The sequence below is a fragment of the Cherax quadricarinatus genome, chromosome 16 (genome assembly GCF_038502225.1).
Source record: "Cherax quadricarinatus isolate ZL_2023a chromosome 16, ASM3850222v1, whole genome shotgun sequence".
In the NCBI taxonomy this organism is placed as follows: Eukaryota; Metazoa; Arthropoda; class Malacostraca; order Decapoda; family Parastacidae; genus Cherax; species Cherax quadricarinatus.
Window position 1 is genome coordinate 30,180,846 of NC_091307.1, and position 9,461 is coordinate 30,190,306.

At 39.1% G+C, this 9,461-nt stretch overlaps 1 protein-coding gene across 12 annotated transcripts in view; it reads right to left on the bottom strand.

Annotated features, from left to right (window-relative positions):
- Nucleotides 1-9,217, bottom strand: part of LOC128688974 (prominin-1) — a 1,112,830-nt gene extending 1,103,613 nt beyond the window's left edge. For all 12 annotated transcript variants that reach the window (XM_070085551.1, XM_070085543.1, XM_070085554.1 and 9 more), the window contains exon 1: nucleotides 9,124-9,217. The gene's annotated coding sequence lies outside the window, so the exon portion shown is untranslated. The remainder of the gene's footprint in view (nucleotides 1-9,123) is intronic.
- Nucleotides 9,218-9,461: the final 244 nt, after the last annotated feature.

A 9,461-nucleotide genomic window follows, 5' to 3' on the forward strand; every position in this document is an offset into this window, starting at 1 on the left:
ACTTTGTTTTAATTTCCTCACTTCTATAGCTGAGCAACTCAAACTTTTTCTCAATGAATATCACACAGTTGTCGGTGGCCCACTGTAAGACTTGGTTTATATCCGTTGGAATTGTCTTTGATGGACGCCATTCAAAAATGCTGATATCAGCAAAGGCTAGGGCACAATGATTCAGGTCCTTTCGTATGTCAGACAGTTCAAGACTTACAAAATCAGTGTACACTATACCATTTAGAGTCTTCCAGCAAAACCAAACGGTATAGTAATGATCTTGCAACCAGGTCCACGATGCCTTTTAGGCAAGTTTCAAAACTTTTCTCTAGCAAAGATATCCAAGTGATGTAAATGCGTCTTATTCATCAACTTCCTGGCATTACATACCGCAACTAATATATCAATCACAACCTGGCTGATCTGGCTCCTTGGTGGAGGTATTTGTAGTTACCTACAAAATTTCTATACTCCAGCGATATTTCTGATATCCGCTGGTAGCACGTCGAACAATCCAGTGACTGGACTAGAAACAATTATTTCTAGTCCAGTCACTGGACTAGAAATAATTGAGGTGGGGTTAATTTACATTTCTTCCCACATTTCTCATTCCCGTACGTTATGGGAGTGTATAGATTTGGGACTAGGTCCAAGTATCTCCCATGTATTTATTTATTTATTTTATTTATTTCCAATTTGTGCACACATACAGAGGTACAAAAAAAATACAGATAAGAGCAGTATGCCAAAGCCACTTATACTATGCATAGCATTACAGGCTGGCTTAAAATTAACTTAAGATTAACTAAGCAATGATTATTATTATTATTATAATCAAAAAGAAGCGCTAAGCCACAAGGACTATACAGCGCTGCTACTAAGCAATGATGAAATCAGTGATAAAACATTAATGTAAACAGATAACTATAAAGCACAAGTGAGTATTACAAAGACAGGTCATATGGTTGCATTCAGTTAGGTAGTGATTCTGTTAGGTAGTGTATTTAAAAAATAATAAAGTTAGATTGGGTCTTAGGTTTAACATTTATGTGATATAATTGTGAGAAACATTTAAGATATACAATTTATAATGTTCAGTTATTCAGTATTTATTTGGTTTTGGGTGAGTAAGTAATCTTTGAGAAGAGACTTGAATTTATAAACAGGTTGTGTTTCTTTTATATTTACAGGTAATGAATTCCAGATTTTAGGGCCTTTTATGTGCATTGAGTTTTTGCATAGTGTGAGATGGACACGAGGAACATCAAAGAGTGATCTGTGCCTTGTGTTATGGTCATGTGTTCTGTTGAGGTTGGCAAGGAGATGTTTGAGGGGAGGGTTAATATCAGAGTTAAGTGTTCTATGTATGTAATAGGTGCAGTAATAAGTATGGATGTTTTGTATGGTGAGTAGGTTTAGTGTATTGAATATTGGTGGAGTGTGCTGCCTGTAGTGAGAATTTGTTATCTCACTCTCCCTTCTTCGCTACATAAACTCAGAACTGAGGCGTTCCCAGCAGTTTAATGGCTTTATTGGCTCTAAGTGAACAGTAAATGACCTATCTGTTCTAGCTGGAAATATTACTTGCTAGTTTGGTGCTCTAGGTGGGACAAATAGGTCTTGAGATTTATGGAAGAGTGAGGCCAGACCTGTCTACAAAGAACATCTACACTTTTATCTCTGCCTTCAATCAGTTATCTTTCCTCTTGATGTAATCCCCCCTCCCCACCTTTTTTTCTCTCTGTATTGGATTAAAAACATTCCTGGAGAGTAAATTCATCCTAATAATTTTTTAAACGTTGCCAATGTATAGCTAAACATATGGCACTGGAGATTATATTCAAGTGAAGTGCTAAAACTACTGATCATAAAGCGCCAGGAGTGGAGGTTTTATCCTCCATCCGCTAAAGAAAACACGCCACCTTTGCTGTCTTTGTTTCTCTACTATTATGAGGTATTAAACGTGGAGGGGTGGTCATACAGAGGCACTAACGGTGGAGGCTCGATTCTCCGTCCTCCAAGGATAGACACCCAACTCTTGCAGCTTGTGCTTTCCCTTTGCTGAATTTATAGCTAAAACGTTTACTGATATACCTTATACCTTTGAAGAGTTTCGATAGTTTATCTACTCTGAGCCCTGCCATGGGTCAGGCTCGTCTGGTGCTTGCCTGGTCAACCAAAGCCCACTCTAAAGGAAGGATGTCATAGGTACAAAAAAAAAAAAAAAACTGTCAGCATCCGTGGCCCATGACTATTCAATCAGCTATCTTCAACTATCAGAACTATACTGTCGTGACAAATGTTAATGGTTTTTAAGCAGAAACTATCACGACTTCCACCAAGTACCAGAGTAAATACCAGGTTGTGATAGCTGTGGGGCCCAGTGGGCAGTCAACAGCACCAGTTTGACTGAACAAACTCAACGAGGAAGCTTGACCGAAGGCCAGGCTTATCAGGTTGAAAAAGCACTAAATCTATCATAGGTACCAGCTTAAGTGTGGGTGTGAATCATTTAGCTGCTACCTGCTATGTAGATCAGGGGTGACAAAGTATTGATATCGCTTGGTATCTGCTGGGTTTTTTTTAGGGTACCGGTGAGTATCGACCTAATTTACGGTACCTGTATTGGCATGTAACCGAGAATCAGTATCAGAAAAAATTCTGGTATCGTCCCATCACATGTTTGGATTACAAAATTTGCTCCACGTCAAAAGCCACATACCGGCCAAAATTTCCTGGGGGTAAAGGGAAAGGAGTCAAGTAATGTGAGCGACAGTGTCGGCGAACGGAAGTGGAGGGCAATTAGGCTTGATCTAACGTCAAAACACCATCTATTGAAAAACGGGCTTCGTAAAAAGAACACCTGCAGTACTACATAATGTTGTGGCCAACCATTCAAGAACTTCACACTGACAGACTAGAATACGTGAACTAAGTGACTACTTAACACTCGAGTATTCTTATCGCCTACCCATATTTGAGTAACTGTTACTAGAGAATTTGTAATGTAAACTGGGACAGGTGTAGCTAGTCCTAATTTGTACCTGCTGGGTTGAACAAGTGAGGAAACCATGTCTTTTATCTCTTATCTACGTGTGGCTAGGTCTAGGATACACTCGTGCGTAAGGTGCTACGTGGTTAGCCCAGGTCCAACTCTCAACACACGTGTCCCAGGGTTCCTGTTTAGTTCAAAGTCGAGTTTCTCTATATTCAAGGTTCCGACTTTCATACTTTTCTTCGGTCTCCTTGCAGACTTGCTGATTTCTAAAATAACTGGTACGCCATATGCGTAAACTCAGACTTGACGTATTATAATCTTCGCAGAGTTTGAGCCTTTATTCCTGGTCTCTCCCAAAGCTTCAATGACTGCCATTACTAGTTTCTGGCCTCTCCAGGCGTCATGGCTAATCTTGAAAGTGTATTATGGGGCTTACCTAGTTAATTCCCCTAATTTTGCGTGATTAAACCCTTATTTTTAACATTTCTGACGCGTTTTGAACTTCCGTGTTCTCTTGTACCTGGTTCTAGGTTATGAAACGCTGTCCCTTATGTACCATCATTTCCATTTTTTTTGTATGGAACATACGTGCTGGCGTGAACGTGTGTGCCGGCATGGTTTAAAATGAACTTTGCAGAATGTAAGGGAAACCTTCAGTACGCCCTCACACAATGTAGAATTTAACCATTATATACTACTAATATTTTACTGTTTCAGGGGACTACCACCGTGGTCAGGTTTCAGTCCATACCTCCAAAACGAGAAACACTACAATAAAAACTAGGATTTTGCTCGGATTATTTAATAACAGGATAACCAAAGTCGGGTTACACAATTTTTTTTTTTCCATCGAGACCCTTTAATCCTCTTCCCCAGAACGTGGCTAACATTCAGGTACCTACTTACCATTGCTGAATGAGCATCAAGTGTAATTACAATAAAATCGAGGAAATTAAAACGTGTTCAGAGTACAATAAATACTCAATAGAACGAAGTCTTACGTATGACACTTGGGAGTAATAATGTCAGAGGACCTTACATTCAAGCTACAAAATGTCAATATTGCAACAGCATAGAAAAATAATAGGATGGATAATGAGAACTTTTAAAACAAGTGGACAAACCAATGATGTATCACTCGTCCTCTCGGCTGGATACCGCTGTATACTAATAACTCCAATCAAGGCTAGCAAAATTATACCAATGGAAAATATAGTGAACCTTCAATGCTCATGTAACTGGGTGCTGCTGAAGTTCCGCGAAATCCACACTCAGAATATAAGTGAGAAAGAAGTATCAATGACTCCGGGGGGGATTGGATTGGCCCCAAGCCTGTACCACAAAATCACTTCTTACGAAAGCACCAGGCTTGACAGTGCACGATACCTCCAATGAAAAACAGAGGCGTGATGAGCACACGAAACTAAGTGAAAGGTGACTAAGATTCTTCAACGTCCTCCCACCGTGCATAAGAAAAATTACCAACAAACCCCTAGGTGTCTTCTGATAAAAATTCAAGACAGTTCCTGATAAACGGGGATGCGGAGCATACTGTGGATGGCGGGCACCAACAATGTGATCGATCAGTCTGGCAACCAGGTGGCCTGGTCGGAAACTGAACCTAGATCGAGGGGGCAATGGCCTTCGGAATCGAACACACGTGAACTACAGATAAACATGCCCGTTTCTACTCGTGCCGGGGATCGAACCCCGGCACCTGTGTATCAAATTAGACGGCTATCAGCCTAGTCACGAGACACCTTCCCCCCCCCCCCCATACCTGCCGGTGACCATTTTCCGCACCTCACCACTGGCAGTATACACGAGTTCATTTTTATGCTTCACACTGTTCCAGATTATGGAATTGAACTCTTCTTGAAAACTACAATACAAGGCTGATAGACTTATCATATCCTCTTAATCTAGTCGTTGCATCTACCGTCTCCCCATTTAATGATCTGTATTAGACCTAAGAAGCCTACTGTATAAATGAAACGTTTCAATAATAAAGATATACATCTGCTGCTTAGGTGACTTACTCATCTACTTGACGGTATTATATACCATTTTCATAATTATTTAAACTAATTCATATTGTTGATGTCCCAGCCAACATGAGCATGTTAAATAACAGGTATATCTTACAACTTCTACTTACATTTAGTAAATATGTGCCATTACTTCAGTTTCTTAATAGTTCTTAATCCTGTATACATTTCCTTTACAAACCAGGCGGCCTGGTCAAGAGACAGAGTTGTGGGGAATGATCTTCAGAACTATTAACAAGAGGGTAATGAATATTAATTAGGATGTGATAGTTTGGATTTGATTTGCAGCAAGGCTACATCTTCAGATTCTGAAAGACTAAATAGAATCTAACCTTTAATATACCTTTGACTGGTTAAAGGTATAGCAAATTTAAGCAACCTGTCAATTTCACTAGGTTAATTTCCTTACGCGATTCACAATACCATATCGTCATACTTCCTGTAAATTTACAAATGCCATCCGTTTATTTTAAGTTAGTTTATGACTGATTACGTGCACAAATTCCAAAGTACATTTCTGGACAGCCAGGTTACTAGTAACGGTCCACCGGTCCACATATCCATTAGTCTGGTACACCACAGAGGGTGAATCAGTTCATCTTGGAATTCTCTCATACTTGTTCTGCCAGTATTTTTCATATCTGCTGGTAGCAGGTTAAATATAATCCAAGCCCAGATGTTGATACTTTTCTTAATGCCCGTGGCTCCCCGGCTTTTCAGTGGGTTTATTTTAAAATTCCTTCTCTCAGGCAAGTTACTGTAAATACTTTAGTTCTCAACCTTTGCTTATTCAAATATTTTAGCTGCGCTTAGAAAGGCAGCCACTGCAGCCTATCCTCTGAAGTTAGTATTTTACTGTGGTTAAGTCAAATGAGTAACTGATCACAAGCTTAGGTAACAATGTCATTATAATACAATCATAACTAAGCGCTAAACCCATTCAGGTCTATATTATAATTGGCTACTTTTCATTAACATAATATACCCCAACTACACCTACCCGTAATATGCTTACAAAAAAACTGCTGAAAAGTATAAGAAAGCAACTTAAAATTAAGGCAGGCTGTTTAGGTTAAGTTACCCTAAATTAACAATCAAAAACTTAAGGTCACAATTGAACTCAGGTGCTGATATATGGATTCTGTAAATTCAACATTCCGAACTGCAAAACAATTATATTTTGGGCCTACAGGAATAATAGCTTATTTTGGTAAGCAAGCCTAAAACAGTAAAAATAAATGGTTAATTATAGGTTAGATTACTAGTATTTGTTACCACAAATTAGTTTAAAGGCTATTTACCCTAAACATAAGTTTTCATTGCACAACTTTAATATTAAATAATTTGTAATAAAAATACAAAGCAACTAAATTAAATATTGACCAAGCAAATATCTTAATGTTAAAAAAATACACCGAAAAGTGTATGTATCCCAATCTATAAAGTATACATAGGGATAACTTTAATCCTTACTTTAGACATTTAATTTTTTTTTTTTGACTGCTACTGGACAGTTACGTGCAGATCGACCCTCGTGCAGTCTATAGGTTTAAAACCCTATTAACATAAGACAATGATATGTAATGCTTTAGTCACCAAACTTAAGAGAATAATTTATTCAATCTCCTAAGATTTTTCGCACTATCTACAACTACTGGAAACTTATTCTATTTGCTGAAGGCCTGACTGGAAAATTCACTTCTCTACAAACATTTAGGTATACTATATTGAAGTGACTATACACCTAACTAGTCCGAGGTTCGAGACCTATGCTATAGAGCCTTTATGGAACCTCTAAAGATACTATCACGGAATGTTATACTGGCTGTTTTGAATAATCCTTGGTTAAATCTATATATATACTTTATCACCTATGTAGGCCTACAACATATGTTGAATCCACGGTGTAAATGTGTAATCTATAAAACCACAATGACCCTCAAAATTTCACGTACATGACACTAAACGTACTAACAAGATGGGGGACCAGCACTACGAGGAACCAGAAATCAAATATAATGTTAAAGGAACGCACGAGAAAGACTACGAGAGACCGGTCTATATGCCTGCTACCTCAGATTACCGACCGATCTATATGCCTGCTACCTCAGATTACCGACCGATCTATATGCCTGCTACCTCAGATTACCTAGCAGTAAATAGATACGTATAAGTGTGTAGTGGGTCACATCCTAGGGAAGACCCAAGAATAAAGTTTTATACAAGAGGGAGTTAGGGGTGGAAATCTGGTTAGAAGGGAAGCTAGTGGGCTTTTCTTGAAGCAACATTTCTGTGTGGGGGGTGGGATGCCTTAGCCTTCTCCCGTTGCCCCCATCCAAGGTACCCAGCCCTCTTATTAAATATACGGGGAAGTGTAAGCTACATGGCGCCTGAGAAATGGGAGGTAATAAGCTTTGAACCAAGGGTATAAGACATGTGCAACACTTGGATATCTTTACTGAAACATGTCTGCGCCACAGGCTTCAACAGAATACTGAGGATTTAATACTAGAGGGAGTAAAAGTAGAAGGGCAATTTTATTGTTCAGTCTCTTAGACTTTAGACCTACTGGGCAGTCCTTTTCGGCAAGAGCTGCAAAGGTTTCATTCATCAACTTGTCGGTTTTGTATGCATTACCATAAATATATTGATCCACAGTAACTAAGCAATTCCAATTCCTTGGATCGAACGACCTCGACTGGCATAAAGTATCCCGAGTTATTCCTCCAAGATAATTTGATATGAGCCAGAGATTTCGAGGTGGACCTTGTACACTAGCGTTAATTAAGCATTCCTTATCTTCAGGTTCACGGTCATGTGACAAATACTTCCGGTCTCAACATGTAGGTCATTATGGCCGGTTAAAAAAGGAGATACTAAAGATAAGCTATTATATCTAATCATGCTCACTGGCAAATATAACAAATATCACACTACGCATGTGGTATTAATAATGGGAATAATGTGTAGAGGTTTAGAAACGAAGAGAAGAGGTAGCTTGTGTAAACTGCCATCTGTTGGGCTTGGACAACACTACGTCTTCCACGGTCGATGCAGGGCTCACTCACCAAATGTTATCTACATACAACCGTGTACAATCACGCCTGGTAATAATATTAAAGCATAACTAAAAGTTACAGAAGGTTCGTGGCCTAAACCGCGCATGTGCAAACGGTTTTGATACTAATCATTAAAATAAACATTCTTGGAAACCTGAGGTTTCTCACAAACCGAATTCCGTTGGGGACAGTTGGACAGGGAGGGGGGGGAGGTGTTCATAGGCATATGCTACTGATGGAAGTGCTTAGGCTTATGATAAATACACAATGTGAGTAGCAGACTCCAAACTGCAACCTATCTCAAACGAAATGGATGCCAAAAGCCAGTGGATCTGCTCATCCTTCGGGGTATGCAGGTCATCAACCTACAAGTTACGTTTGAATAAAACGAAGAAACCCTATTTTTCCCAAGGAGTTTTGTGAATTGTTTACACACAAATTCACACCGATTCTTTTAAACCAATTTAATTAGTTAAATGGCATTCATAAATGGTGCATCAGTGTTAACCATAAACCCAGTCAATACTAAATTTAATGTTAAAACATTACCCAGAACAATGGGGAGGACCAGTGTGTGGTGCGGCATCCTGGCCAGCCAGTCCCTCATCCCGAGGTCAATGTCAAGTACATATTTTTTATAGAACAGACGAACAGCGGCCTGTCCTGTATTAGTTTACGTCACTGTATACGTCTAGCATACCCACACAACTCAAGTAGCAGAAAACTTTACATATTAAGTGTAGAAAAAATTAAATCAGCCAAAGGATTCTACAGTACCTCATTCATACATTTAATTCTTAAACGAGGGAATAAGAAGTCATATTAATAAATAGTAGTATTAGTGAGATGGAAGGTTACATAGAGTGAGTTAAGTACTAGTGGTGTAGTGGCTACATCCTCGGTACTCTACCACCGCCCCGCCACAACACTATTATTACAATGTTAGCGCTCCAATAAGGCGTTTCTGCTTTAAAGACGTTCAAAGGTTCGTCTCCAGGAAAGAACAATCAAACGGTCACGTACATACCTTAAACAGACTGGCTCTCCTATATTCTCCTTCAAAATGCTAATAAAAATAAAGCACCACCACCCGCTCTCACAGTCTCAAGAAGACTAACCCTTGTTTACAAGCTAACGATTTAGCCCTTCAAGTTGTCGTACAGCCCCAGATGTGCTATACATTCTAATCACAATGCACAATATAAATTCACTTTAATAAGCTTGTACAATTTACTCTTATTAATGATAATCTCTCATATTTATTATAGAGTATGAGGATCAGTGAGCATACTCGTGCGTCTGGTAGGTGAGCAGATGCTGGTGCTGCCTGTAACTCACAGCTGTCACTTATTTTTCACTATTTAT